Here is a 15,821-nt window from a genome sequence, read left to right as displayed (position 1 = left end):
TCACTACTAGAAAAACTACCTTTCATGACGCTCTAATGTGTCACGATAGCGACTTATGGTGACGCTTTTCCTATTGTGACGCCTGGCAAAAGCGTCACATAGGTGGCCGTGGTAATAGGTTTTTGTGACGGCAAGGGGTCTCTACAGGTGCACTATTAGGACGGCCTTTCCCGTCTCAAACATGCCTATATTGCGACGGTTTTAATTGTCACCATATCCACCTATTTGTATGACAGCTTAAGCCGTCTCTAAATGTATATATTTTTTTTTGCCTCAATAAAGCGCATTTTATCAATTTCATATTATTTTAATAGTTCACATATCCTTTACATATCAATATAAAACTATTTGTGTGGATAATAATTATCATAACTAACAAGAAAATAATATATTTATAACATATAAGAAAGTGTACAAGAAATAATTGTTGTACATAAATACCAAAAATCTTACACAACACAAGTTTCATTCACAAATACTCCAATAAATGTTCCTCAAGTTGAAGGTTCCAATATTTCAAAATAACAAGTATTCCATATATTTAGCCCATTGAACTCCACTTCTTTACGACCTCTTACCCCAAACACATGCAATGTCAGTAAATTCTTCTTAGCTCATTGAATTCCACTTCTTTAAGATCTCTTCTAACCCAAACACCATGTACTAAGATCCTTTTCTTTTCCAGTAGGCAACTTCTGCAAAAATAGATAGATAAAATTAAATATAAATAAATAATAAAAACAAGTGACAGAATAATACCAGAATATATAGTAACATTACTTTTTTTTTTTCTTTAACAATAATTGTCATACCATACACCTCATTTTCCATCTCATATGAATGTGACTCTTATGATGCTTAGCATGTTAATTTCTAATGCTAAAATGCTAAACCACATCTTAGCTTTCCAGTACTACAAAATGATCAATTTCGTATTAACATAAAGAAAGTAATTTACTACAGCACATTTATATTAGAAAAATATATATTTCATTTACCTTCAAGATGTGGATCAAGCATGCGGTTGAGTGCTTATGGTTGTTAATATTCTTAGTTCTTGCGATGATCCTGAAATAATCATCATGAAATATTACAATAAAGTCAAAATTCAAGTCTAAGTATGCATGTTTAACTAAAGCTCAATAGTTGTTTTTTCTAATGAACTACAATTATCGACAACAAAATCAAAATTCATTAATTTCACTACTCTACGAACCTGAGTCTGTTGGAAAAATCTTAATTGTTTGTCCCACTTTGTATCAATAAACATGTTCCTATTATCCTGTCAAATGAAACATTGCATATCAACATTAGTTCAGACATGATAAGATTCACTTATCTAAATGTATTATAATCACTGTAGAGAAACACAATAAAGACAAATACAATATTTTTTTTAGAAAAAATGAAGGGAAAAGGTAATTTTACGAGTATAAGTTTGACGAATCAGCTACAAGCGAAGGCCTGAGTCTCTGTCGGCAAGCAGTAATCTTTTATGCTTTCCTTTCTCTGTCGGTAAAGTAACTAGAATAAATATACCATGTAAAAGCTCACACATAGAACACATATATGATACTTCAAATTGAATAAGAAAATAAATATTTTTGAATCAAAATATCTTAGGAGAATATAAAAGAATGTACCTGACTACATTAGATCGGTTTTCTCAATCTGACCCTAAATTCATTGCAGATCCTTTTTACTTACTCGAGTCTAATTAGTTTAAAGCAAAAGGGAAAAAGAGTTCCTATGACTACACACCGTGAGAAGAGAGAAGTGGAAGAATGAGTTGCAAAATATATTTTTATCATATAGTTAAAAAAAAACCTCAAACATGTATAACACCCACAAATTAAACATTCATTCACTTAGAGGAAGGAAAAAAACTCAAAAAGATAGAATTCATAGAACCCAATGTCAAGAAAATTTACAAGCATTTTTTCCCTGATTCCATCAAAAAAGAACTCACAATCAAAAAAGTTGAAATGTATAAATTAATCGAAAGTTCAATCAAATACCACAAAATCAATAAAGTTCTGTAAGTTCTTATAAAAAGAACTAAAAACACTAACCCGTTTCCTAGATTGTTTCCTAGATTGAGCCCTAAAAGAATAGCGAACCCTAGAAAAGCAGCAAAAAAATTATTCATCCCTAAAAAAAAATTGACCCGATAAATCATAACATTTACCTGAGGTTTATAAGAAAATATCATATTTCGAGTCTTCTTTGCCAGATCGTCTTCTGTAACATGACTGATGCGTACACCTTTGTGTAGTTACGACAGTAAGAAGAGACGAAGGGGAAGGACAAGGGGAACCAAAAAAGGTTAGGAGAAAAGATAAGGGGAAAATGAAGGGATTTAAGAGAATAAAATATCTTTTGAAAGGCAAGGTGAATTTGTTTACGAAATATTTTTGTAAATTATAATATGATATGACGGTATATAGACATTGTCTCAAAAAGAGTTATTCCTATTGTGACGTGTTTTCAAAAGGCGTCCTAATATATTCATTTTGAGATTTAAAAAATAAAATAAAAATCTAAACATGGAACTAACAAGCCCGTTTAGTTTAAGGCGTCTTAATAGAATATTTGTTGAGACGGTTTTCAAGGACTGTCATATTAAGGTGTCATTTAGGCGTCACGAAAACCAGTTTTTCTAGTAGTGCTACTCCAACAATCTGCCACTTGACCTAAAGCCAACTACTCATAAATCTAAGTCCCATCGACTCTCGATGTTTCTCGTGGACTGATCCTGACAATGGCTTGGTGAAGGGATCTGCAATATTGTCCTCCGAGGTGACTCTGTCTAGCTTGACTTCACCTCTCTCTATGATCTCTCAGATCACATGGTAGTTTCTCAACACGTGCTTCGACTTGTGATGAGCTCTTGGTTCCTTAGCTTGCGCTACGGCTCCGTTGTTATCGCAGTACAGCCGTACTGGATCGCTAGCGTTCGGAAATACACCCAACTCTTGGATGAATTTCCTAATCCATGACCCTTCCTTTGAAGCGTCTGATGCTGCAATATATTCAGCCTCGGTGGTGGAATCAGCCGTCGTGCCTTGTTTGGAACTCTTCCAACACACGGCACCCCCGTTGACTTTGAATATATACCCCGAGTTTGACTTCGAGTCATCCACGTCCGATTGAAAACTAGAATCCGTGAAGCCTTCTAATTTCAACTCGGTATCCCCATAGACCAAAAACAAATCTCGAGTTCTTCGCAAGTACTTGAGAATGTCCTTCACAGCTTCCAATGGGCTGGGCCGGGGTCGGACTGATATCTGCTTGTGACGCTCACATCATACGCAATATCAGGTCGTGTACACAACATGCCATACATTATGCTTCATATAGCGGATGCATAAGGTGTCCTTTTCATCTCCTAGATTTCCATTTGCGTTTAAGGACGCATGGATTCGAGAGACGAACCCCATGGGACATTGGCAAGAATCCCTTCTTGGATTCTTCCATGCTAAACTGTTTAAGAACGGTGTCTATGTACATGGGTTGGGACAAGCCAAGCAATCTCCTCGATCTATCTCTATAGATCCGTATTCCCAATACGTAGGATGCTTCTCCCAAATCCTTCATCGAGAAACGTGTAGATAACCATACTTTAGTTGACTGCAACATCCCTACATCATTCCCAATGAGTAGTATGTCATCAACATAAAGTAAAAGGAAAGTCACTGCACTCCCACTAACAATCTAGCCTTGTAGGTCGATACCTTTCCATCTACTCCAATTTTCTTCTTATAGATCCACTTGCAGCCTATGGGAACGATTCCCTCGGGTGGATTTACCAAGGTCCATACCTTGTTGGAGTACATAGAGTCCATTTCGGATTTCATGGCATTAAGCTAATGTCCCTTGTCTGTATCCGATACAGCTTCGTTGAAAGTTCTAGGATCACATCCTTGGTCAACTTCATCAACGAGGAATAACCTATCGGGCGCTCTCCGAACTCTTTCGGATCTACGCAGCAACGGTTCAGGAGGTATATTAGTGGTTTGTTGAATTGGTTCATTATCTGATTGTTGTGCTTGAACTTCAAATTGTGGTTCTCGAACTTCTTCGAGATCAACTACACTGCCCTTTCTATCCGATAGATATTCCTTCTCAAGGAACACGGCATTTCTCGAGACGAACACCTTTGCCTCGGAAGCATAGTAGAATTCGTATCCCATGGAATCCTCGGGATACCCCACTAAATAGCATAGGTCGGATTTTCTATCCAACTTATCTCCCACTAGCCGCTTCACGTAACCGGGACAACCCCATATCCTAATATGTTTAAACGTGGGTTTCTTGGAGTGCCAAAGTTCATAAGGTGTGGAGTTAACTGCTTTGGTATTAACTCTATTCAGCAAATACACGGCAGTTAGGAGTGCATGACCCCACAGGTATGCCGGTAGCTCGGTGAACCCCATCATAGATCGAACCATGTCTAACAGTGTTCGATTCCGACGTTCGGAAACTCCATTAAGTTCAGGAGTTCCAGGAAGAGTCCATTGAGACAGAATCCCATTCTCTTTAAGATAGTCTATAAACTCATTACTTAAGTATTCACCACCACAATCGGATCGTAGTTTCTTAATACGTCTACCGAGTTGGTTTTCTACTTGGTGTCTAAAATCTTTGAACTTTTCGAAAGTTTCAGACTTGTACTTCATTAAGTACACGAAACCATACCTAGAATAATCATCGGTAAAGGTAACGAAGTAGTTAAAACCACCCCTAGCACTAACGCTTAGTGGACCACACACGTCTGAATGGATCAAATCCAAAAGACCCTCGGCTCGTTCCATCTTCCCTTTGAAGGGAGTCTTGGTCATTTTTCCTTTAAGGCAGAACACACAAGTTTGAAGTGATTTCACGTCCTCCAAGGAGAACATTCGTTCACTTACAAACTTGTTCATCATTCTCATGGAAATGTGACCCAGTCGAGCGTGCCAAAGTTGTACGGGGTTAAGACTTATATCTTTTCGTTTTGCTGATATAACGTTAATTGGTATTTCATTTGGATTTAGTTCATATAAGTTGTTTATAAGTTGTCCCTTACAAATCATATTTTGATCTTTTTGTATAATGCAAATCGAATTTCCAAAAACAAAAGTAAAACCTTCATTATCCAAAACATGAATAGAAATAAGGTTTCGAATAAGTGACGGAACAAATAAACAATTGTTATCCTATGCTCATTGTTATCAAGGATCCGTATTACACGAGAAGTGTGACCCTCAATGGTTCAGGTGTATGCTAGCCGTGGGCTCACAACTCTTTGCGATTTGAACAACACATTGTTCTTATACGAACTCCTCCCAAGAGTCCCGATTAGAGTAAAACTCATTTTACTTAATCGCCGATCAAATCGGTGCCCAACGAATCAAGATTGGCGTCTAACAACTACGCATCATGATTCCCTAGATACAAGTGAAGTGCTTGCAAGAACCTTATGATATAGTGAGCATACAGTACGATCCCTTCGCAGTACATGTCCCGATTGAACTAGAGGCATTGGTTCACCGAGACCTTTTATAAAGTTCAATAACCGTGCGAACGTTCTAGGTATTATAAATCCGTTCGTGTGTGACTTAGGGAAACACATTTCCCTAATCACCCCACTATCAACTCTGGCCAGAGATTCCTTGGATTATAAACCGTTAGAACACACAGGACATCCATGACTACTCAAGCGCTCGAATCCCCTACTACAATGCACATACTTCACACTAGATTTCGGATTGCACGAACGTTGGCCCTTGGAGTGGTCCGCTGTGGGACTCAGGGACAGGTCACGATACAATCGGTCCTCTAGTGAAGTCACGGTGATGTCTGGGTCTTAAGGACTAATGGTGTACAACTATATCTTAAAAACCTAGTACTCGATGAATGAGAACCACTTATAGATTTCTAGGGCGAGGGAGTTCAGTGAACTCATCTAGTATGAGCACCCACTCAGGTATGCCGATGTCACAACACCGAGGACTAATGAGACGCATTACACATACACTAAGTGCTAGTCTCAAAAGGGAAAGGCCGGTATCCTCATTATTGGCGTAACCCATCGACTAGGAACAAGGTTTAACAGTTACATTACATTGCTGAGTTATCTCACGATTCTACTAGATCAACTCACAGTAATAGAGTAACTCGTTAGGACTATATCTATGCTACTTGCATGGGATAACAGATATAGAATGCCAAATAAGATATTTTATTATTACGAACGAAAAACGATTGTTTTATTACAAGATAAAAGGAAAGACCACAGCCACAAGTTGGCTTGTTGGTCACCTACTCCAACACATGAAGCAAAAATGATCAAAGAGTAAGAGAAGAGTTGCAATAAGGAAAATAACTAGAAGAGAGAATCCCCAAACATCTTTGGTAGTGTCCACGAAGTCGACCATAATTTTCTCATCCGAACTCCAAATAGACTCGTTCCAGCGGCATTGGAAAGCTATTTCAGCTGGTTACAATTCCTTTCTAATGGCAAAATTCCAAATTCGGATTCGAACATGGTCAAAATTGGATTCTAAAAGCGATCATGAAAATACTTACCATGGTTCGAGAACATGAATGCGCATCGAGAAACATGCACAAAAACACTCGCTAGAAGAGATACGCACCTAAGTAAAAGTACAAAAGCATGCACAAAAGTACTCACGCAAAAGTGGATTCGCAAAAAAGATCATGAAAACACAAACTACAATCCTAGGACAGTAATACAAATCAACAAACATGCATAAGCATACTGGCTCAAATGGACATGCACAAACGTACATGTAAAAAAACATGCGCAAAATTGCATTCGCAACAACGTTCTTAAAAACACGAACTACAATACTAGGACTTTAATACGCATCAACAAACAACAGCAAAAACACTAGATTAAAAAGATACAGTGGAGTGTAGACATAAAACTCTACGTTTATGTCTACGTGTATTTTTTTTCGAATTAATTTATATTTCTATATTAATTGGTGGATTTGGTATCTTATAGGTACAAATCTAAAATTAGGTGTCCAGGAAGCAAAAATGATCAAAGAGTAAGAAAAGAGTTGCAATTAGGAAAATAAAATAAAATTAGAAGAGAGAATCCCCGAACATCTTTGCTAGTGTCCACAATCAACGGGTTCCGGCGGCATTGGAAAGCTATTTCAGCTGGCTCCAAGTCCTGTCTTATGGCAAAATTCCAAATTCGGACTAGAACATGGTCAAAATATGATTCCAAAAGCGATCATGAAAATACGTACTAGAGTTCGAGAACATGAATGTGCGTCAAGAAACGTGCACAAAAACACTCGCTAGACGAGATACGCACATAAGTAAAAGTACAAAAGCATGCACAAAAGTACTCACGCAAAAGTGCATTCGCAAAAAGGATCATGAAATCACAAACTACAATCCTAGGACATTAATACAAATCAACAAACATGCATAAGCACACTCGCTCAAATGGACATGCACAGACGTACATGTAAAAAAACATGTGCAAAAGTGCATTCGCAACAACGTTCTTAAAAACACGAACTACAATACTAGGACTTTAATACGCATCAGCAAACAACAGCAAAAACACTAGATCAAAAAATACAATGGAGTGTAGAAATAAAACTACGTTTACGTTTACGATTACATGGATTTTTTTCGGATTAATTTATTTTTCTATATTAATTGGTGGATTTTGTATCTTATAGGTACAAATAGAAAATTAGGTGTCAGGAAGCAAAAATGATCAAAGAGTAAGAAAAGAGTTGCAATTAGGAAAATAAAATCAAATTAGAAGAGAGAATCCCCGAACATCTTTGGTAGTGTCAACGAAGTCGAGCATAACGTTCTCATCCGGACTCCAAATCAACTGGTTCCGGCGGCATTGGAACGCTATTTCAGCTAGCTACAAGTCCAGTCTAATGGTAAAATTCCAAATTTGGACTCGAACATGGTCCAAATTGGATTCCAAAAGCGATCATGAAAATACGAACTATAGTTCTAGAACATGAATGTACATCAAGAAACGTGCACAAAAACACTCGCTAGAAGAGGTATGCATATAAGTAAAAGTACAAAAGCATGCACAAAATTACTCACGCAAAAGTGCATTCGCAAAAAGGATCATGAAAACACAAACTACAGTCCTAGGACATTAATACAAATCAACAAACATGCATAAACACACTCGCTCAAATGGACATGCACAAACATACATGTAAAAAAACATGTGCAAAAGTGCATGCGCAACAACGTTCTTAAAAACACGAACTACAATACTAGGACTTTAATACGCATCAAATACACCAGCAAAAACACTAGATAAAAGATACATGGAAGTGTAGAAATAAAACTCTACGTTTACGCGGATTTTTTTTCGGATTAATTTATATTTCTATACTAATTGGTGGATTTGGTATCTTATAGGAACAAATCGAAAATTAGGTGTGCAGGAAGCAAAAATGATCAAAGAGTAAGAAAAGAGTTGCAATTAGGAAAATAAAATCAAATTAAAGAGAGAATCCCCGAACATCTTTGGTAGTGTCAACGAAGTTGTGAATAACTTTCTCATCCTGACTCCAAATCAACTGGTTCCGGCGGCATTGGAAAGCAATTTCAGCTGGCTACAATTCCTGCCAAATGGCAAAATTCCAAATTCAGACTTGAACATGGTCAAAATTGGATTCCAAAAGAGATCATGAAAATACGTACTATAGTTCGAGAACATGAATGCGCATCAAGAAACGTGCAAAAAAACACTCGCTAGAAGAGATACACACATAATTATAAGTACAAAAGCAGACACAAAAGTACTCACGCAAAAGTGGATTCGCAAAAGGATCATGAAAACCCAAACATCAGTCCTTGGACATTAATACAAATCAACAAACATGCATAAGCGTACTCGCTCAAATGGGCATGCACAAACGTACATGTAAATAAACATGCGCAAAAGTGAATTCGCAACAACGTTCTTAAAAACACGAACTACAATACTAGGACTTTAATACGCATCAACCAACAACAGAAAAAACACTAGATCAAATAGATATAGTGGAGTGTAGAAATAAAACTCTATGTTTACGTTTACGTTTACGTTTACGTTTACGTTTACGTTTACGTTTACGTTTACGTTTACGTGTACGAAGATTTTTTTTCGGGTTAATTTAGATCTCTATATTAATTGATGGATTTGGTATCTTATAGGTACAAATCGAAAATTAGGTGTCCTAGAAGCAAAAATGATCAAAGAGTAAGAAAAGAGTTGCAATTAGGAAAATAAAATAAAATTGGAAGAGAGAATCCCCGAACATCTTTGGTAGTGTCCACGAAGTCGAGCATAACTTTCTCATCCGGAGTCCAAATCAACTGGTTCTGGCTGAATTGGAAAGCTATTTTAGCAGGCTACAATTCCTGTCTAATGGAAAAATTCCAAATTCGGACTCGAACATGGTCAAAATTGGATTCCAAAAGCGATCATCAAAATACGAACTATAGTTCGAGAACATGAAGGCGCATCAAGAAACGTGCACAAGAACACTCGCTAGAAGAGATACGCACATAAGTAAAAGTACAAAAGCATGCACAAAAGTACTCACGCAAAAAAGCATTCGCAAAAAGGATCATGAAAACACAAACTACAATCCTAGGACATTAGTACAAATCAACAAACATGCATAAGCACACTCGCTCAAATGGACATGCACAAACAAACATGTAAAAAAACATGTGTAAAAGTGCATTGGCAACAACGTTCTTAAAAACACGAACTACAATACTAGGACTTTAATACGCATAAACAAACAACAGCAAATACACTAGCTAAAAAAGATGCAGTGGAGTGTTGAAATAAAACTCTACGTTTACGTGGATTTTTTTTCGGATTAATTTATATTTCTATATTAATTGGTGGATTTGGTATCTTATAGGTACAAATAGAAAATTAGGTGTCCAGGAAGCTACAATGATCAAAGAGTAAGTAAAGAGTTGCAATAAGAAAAATAAAATCAAATTAGAAGAAGGAATCCCCGAACATGTTTGGTAGTGTCCACGAAGTCGAGCATAACTTTCTCATCCGGAGTCCAAATCAACTGGTTTCGGCTGCATTGGAAAGCTATTTTAGATGGCTACAATTCCTGTCTAATGGCAAAATTCCAAATTCGGACTCGAATATGGTCAAAATTCGATTCCAAAAGCGATCATGAAAATACGTACTATAGTTCGAGAACATGAATGTGCATCAAGAAACGTGCACAAAAACACTCACTAGACGAGATACGCACATAAGTAAAAGTACAAAAGCATGCACAAAAGTACTCACGCAAAAGTGCATTCGCAAAAAGTATCCTGAAAACACAAACTACAATCCTAGAACATTAGTAAACATCAACAAACATGCATAAGCACACTCGCTCAAATGGACATGCAAAAACATACATGTAAAAAAACATGTGCAAAAGTGCATTCGCAACAACGTTCTTAAAAACACGAACTACAATACTAGGACTTTAATACGCATCAACAAACAACAACAAAAACACTGGATAAAAAAGATACAGTGGAGTGTAGAATTAAAACTCGACGTTTACGTTTACATGGATTTTTTTTCGGATTAATTTATATTTCTATGTTAATTGGTGGATTTGGTATCATATAGGTACAAATCGAAAATTAGGTGTCTAGGAAGCAAAAATGATCAAAGAGTAAGAAAAGAGTGGCAATTAGGAAAATAAAATCAAATTAGAAGAGAGAATCCCCGAACATCTTTGGTAGTGTCCACGAAGTAGAGCATAACCCTCTCATCCAAACTCCAAATCAACTCGTTCCAGAAGCATTGGAGAGCTATTTCAGATGGCTACAATTCATGTTTAATGGCAAAATTCTAAATTCGTACTCGAACATGGTCAAAATTGGATTTCAAAAGCGGTCAAGAAAATATGTACTCGAGTTCGAGAACATGAATGTCAATCAAGAAACGTGCACAAAAACACTCGCTAGACGAGATACGCACATAAGTAAAAGTACAAAAGTATGCACAAAAGTACTCACGCAAAAGTGCATTCGCAAAAAGAATCATGAAAACACAAACTACAATCCTAGGAAATTAATACAAATCAACAAACATGCATAAGCACACTCTCTCAAATGGACATGCAAAAACGTACATTTAAAAAAACATGCGCAAAAGTGAATTCACAATGTTGGGTGCTAAATACCAACACGCAAGTGTACGTATCGCAAACAAGTAGTAAAGTAGACTCGTGAGAGTCGGATGTCGATCCCACAGGGAATACGCAAATTATTTAATCCTAAGTACCAAATCCTAACAATTGTGATTTTTATCCAGCCTACGCAAGGTTGTCAAATTAATTAACTAATTAAATTAAAATAATTAAGAAAGCAATTAAACAAGAGAAAATATCAATATAAAACGGATCTAGGATTTTATCTTCCCCCTATGCGACAATTCTTCACCCAATTAATCTCCTATCATGCAAGTTACGATTCCCGATTATTAACCCAAGACACGAAATTATTCATAACCAGCTGTCGCTGCGTTATAAACCTATTATTCATAAAAGATTCACTATATGTCTATGCAAACCTAGTATAAATAAAGCATTAAATAACAAGTCTCGAAAACGGCTACCTAAGGTATTATCTGTATGTCTACGATAATACATGCAATCAACACACGCATTCGGTGAAAAACTACTCGAAGGCTCTTCTATCCCTGTTCTAATTATTAAAACGATCTGTCAATCAATTCTAACAACAACAACTAGCAACATAAATTAGCTACGTTCATGCGCTAAATAAGATCAAGATAGAAGAAATAATCGAAGAATTAAACTTGCATAAAAGTAGAAAAATAGGTTCGAATTACCACATAGGGTTCCAATAAAATCCTAGAATAAAAACTTAGCTACTCGTAATTCTTATGATAAACAAAATAAAAATAAAAGAAATAAGAAAAACTATGCTTGAGTCTTCGTTGATCTTCGTTCTTCGCGTTTTTTGGTGTAAAATTTCGTTCCAAGATGATCCCTAATTGTGTGATTGGGTTGGTCTTATATAGGGTGAAGAACTTGGGGAAGAATGCAGTTTCCTTGTGCAATTAAAATCCCTTTTCTGCGCCCTTTCGTGAACCTGGACGGCCGTGCGAGAATAAGCTTTGAAATCCGGACGGCCGTCCGGTCTTTAATTCTTCAGAGTTTTGATTTTCTCACTTTTGGCCCACTTTTTCTCCGAATTTGCAGTTTTGACCCCAAAAGTTTCCAATTCTTCACATTGTACCTAAAATACAAATAATAACCATTTTAAGCACCAATTATCATTACAACACACCAAAAGCTCCAATTCAAAGGTACAATTAAGTGTATAAATATACACTTAACACACAACAACGTTCTTAAAAACACAAACTACAGTACTAGGACATTAACTGAAAATAAAAATAAAAATAAATTTTTTTTTTCAGATTTCTAAAATTAAACTTAAAACAAATTGATTTTAATTTTTGGAAAATTATTTTCAATTAATCCCAATTAGATAATTGGATCGACAATCATCTATTTTAGTAAATAGGTGTTAGATTAATTAATTAATTTAAATTGTTAAATTGATTTCAATTAATAGAACACATATATAATATTGATTATAGTTCAACTTAATTAGTAGTACCTCAACATTATTTTAATGATTTATGCTAGTGGAGGTTCTATAATTATTTTTAAAAACCCGATAATTAATTAATGTAATTAATTATGAAATTAGGTCGTATGTTTCTCTTAGGACAATATGCGTTTCCATATACCTTTAGAGAACATAGATGTAGGACTCACATAGACCAATCCGAACCTTCTGATGAGATAAAAACTTTTTAATAAAACCCCTCATTCTTAATCTAATTAAGAATTATTTCAAGCTATAAAGAAAAACCCAATCTGTTGAGTTATTTCTTTCCTTCTGCCAACAGTTGGATTATGTGTAGCCCTTTATTGTAGTGCAGTAAGCCGTGTTAGCGGGGAGTGCTATGGTAGAGTAAGATGTAATTCAATTGACATAGCGATGAAGGTAGCCATAGAAAAGGGTTATGTTGGATTAACGTGGTCGGCTAGATTAACTAGGGACTGCATTAGTTTGGCATAATCAAGTTCTATGAGCATCTTTGATTGGTAGGTTAGACTTGACACACGACGATTTTGATATTCGCGAGATTAACTTAGGTCATTATCAAGTGTGAGGAAAATTAATTTAGGGTCATATTGTGGATATGATTGATTGTGATCTACCTTTGGGCAAATATAATCGGGCTAGATTAACTACGGGTTATATTTGTCTATTGGACCTAAAGCCCATTAAGAAAAATCAGTTTTCTCGTTTGTCTACTGGAGGGAAGTGGAACTCGATAAAATTAGTGGGAGAGCAATTAAATCACATAAGTCCAAACATTTAATTGTAACAATCATTTAACGCGAATCTCTAATAATCCTCTTCTCTATATGTCTCAGATAATCATGTCTAAGAATCCCATAATGTCAATCCTCGACAATAAACTCAATGGCCCTAATTACCTAGATTGGTTGCGTAGTCTTAAGCTTGTGCTAACTGTTGAGGGGCGTCTCTATGTTTTGAACAAGAGACTTCCCGCCACTATACCTGCCACAGTGACTGATGCTGAAAAGGAAACTTATGAAGTTTGGAAGAAAGATGACACATGCTAGGTGCTATATGATAGCCGCCATGGAGCCCGCGCTTGCGAGGAAATATGAGTCTCACATGCATGCTTTCGATATAAAGGCTCATCTCGATAGCATGTATAGTGAGAATATTAGGGCATCGAGGTACGCTACTACAAAGGAGTTGATCACGGCGAGACTGCGCGAAGGGACTTTGGTCCACGAGCACTGTCTCAAAATGATCACTCTCCTTGAAAAGCTAGTGAATCTTGATGTCACCCTCCCGGCCGAGCTCTCGTTGGATTTGATCTTGTTATCTCTCCCTAGTTCCTATGAATCGTTCATAGTGAACTTCAACATGAACAAACTAGATCCTCCCTTGGATGAGTTAATGAACATGTTGGTCAGCTTCGAGTCCACCATTAAGAAAGAGAAGTCTGTTCTCATTGCTGCTACTTCTGGAAAGAAGAGTTCTTTCCAAAAGAAGAGAAAGGAAAGAGTTCCCTTCCCAAACAGCAAGTTCGAAGTGGGTGAAGGTAGTTGGGGTCCCAAAGCAAAGGTTGGCAAGCAAGTTGATGATGCTTGCCATCACTGTGGAAAGAAAGGACATTGGCGCCGCAACTGCAAGGCTTACCTAAAGCAGAAAGGTTCTGAAAAGGGTACGTATTTCATTGACGTAAATTTATTTGTCAACTCTTCTTCTTGGGTATTGGATACGGGCTGTGGCTCACATTTGTGCAATGATTTGCACCTAATGACAAGAAGTCGAAGGCTTAGAGCGGGTGAGACCTACCTAAGGATGGGGAATGGAGCAAGAGTTGCTGCTGAAGCCATTGGCACAATTTACTTAAATGTTTTGGATTCTAGTTTTCCTATTGTTTTGAACGATTGTTTACTTGTTCCGTCCCTCATTAGAAACCTTATTTCTATTCATGTATTAGATATTGAAGGTTTTACTTTTGTTTTTGGAAATTCGATTTGCATTATACAAAAGAATGAGAATTTGATTTGCAAAGGACGACTATTAAACAACTTGTATGAACTAAATCCAAATGAAATACCTATTAATGTTATATCAGCAAAACGTAAGGAGATAGATCAAAACCCCGCACAACTTTGCCACGCTAGATTAGGTCATGTCTTTTTAAGAAGGATGAACGATTTTGTCGGTGAAGGATTGTTCTCTTTGGAGGACGTGAAATCACTACAAACTTGTGAATCTTGCCTTAAAGGGAAAATGACCAAGTCACCCTACAAAGGGAAAATGGAACGAGCCGAGGGTCTTTTGGATTTGATCCATACAGACGTATGTGGTCCACTAAGTGTTAGTGCGAAGGGTGGATATAACTACTTCGCTACCTTTACCGACGATTATTCTAGGTATGGGTATGTGTACTTGATGAAGTACAAGTCTGAAACATTTGAAAGGTTCAAATATTTTAGACACGAAGTGGAAAAGCAACTCGGACGAAGTATCAAGAAGCTGCGATCCGATCGTGGTGGAGAATACTTGAGCATCGAGTTCATTGACTATCTAAAAGAGAATGGGATACAATCCCAATGGACTCCACCGGGAAATCCTCAACTTAATTGAGTCTCCGAACGTCGGAATCGAACTTTATTAGATATGGTTCAATCCATGATGGGGTTCACGAACTTACCGGCATACTTATAGGGTCATGCACTTCGTACTGCCGCGTATTTGCTGAATAGAGTTAACACCAAAGCAGTTAAATCCACACCTTATGAAATTTGGCATTCCCAGAAACCCAACTACAAACATATTAGGATATGGGGTTGTCCCGCTTATGTGAAGCGATTAGTGGGAGATAAGTTGGATAGTAAATCCGACTTGTGCTATTTTGTGGGGTATCCCGAAGACTCGATGGGATACGAGTTCTACTATGTCAAAGAAGCAAAGACATTTGTTTCGAGAAATGCCACCTTTTTGGAAAGGGAGTTTCTATCCGATAGAAAGGGCAGCATGATAGAACTTGAAGTAGTTCAAGAACCACAAAGTGAAGTTCAAGCGCAAGAACAAGTAATCGAACCAATACAACAATCCACTAATTCACCTCCTGAACCTACGGTACGTAGATCCGAAAGAGTTCGGAAAATGCCGGATAGGTTATTCCTCCT

General features: G+C 36.9%; 1 long non-coding RNA gene across 1 annotated transcript; it reads right to left on the bottom strand.

Annotated features, from left to right (window-relative positions):
* Positions 1-373: 373 nt before the first annotated feature.
* LOC148766424 (uncharacterized) lies at positions 374-1,071 on the bottom strand. The gene is made up of 2 exons (XR_016035042.1): positions 999-1,071; positions 374-695 (listed from the first exon to the last, which is right to left on the bottom strand). It is a non-coding gene; the product is annotated as an uncharacterized LOC148766424 (long non-coding RNA).
* Positions 1,072-15,821: the final 14,750 nt, after the last annotated feature.

This window comes from Erythranthe guttata, chromosome 12 (assembly GCF_056151865.1).
Source record: "Erythranthe guttata isolate IM_541 chromosome 12, IM_541, whole genome shotgun sequence".
NCBI lineage: Eukaryota > Viridiplantae > Streptophyta > Magnoliopsida > Lamiales > Phrymaceae > Erythranthe > Erythranthe guttata.
The sequence above is the reverse complement of the archived record's forward strand: the minus strand, read 5'-3'. Positions and strand labels throughout refer to the sequence as shown.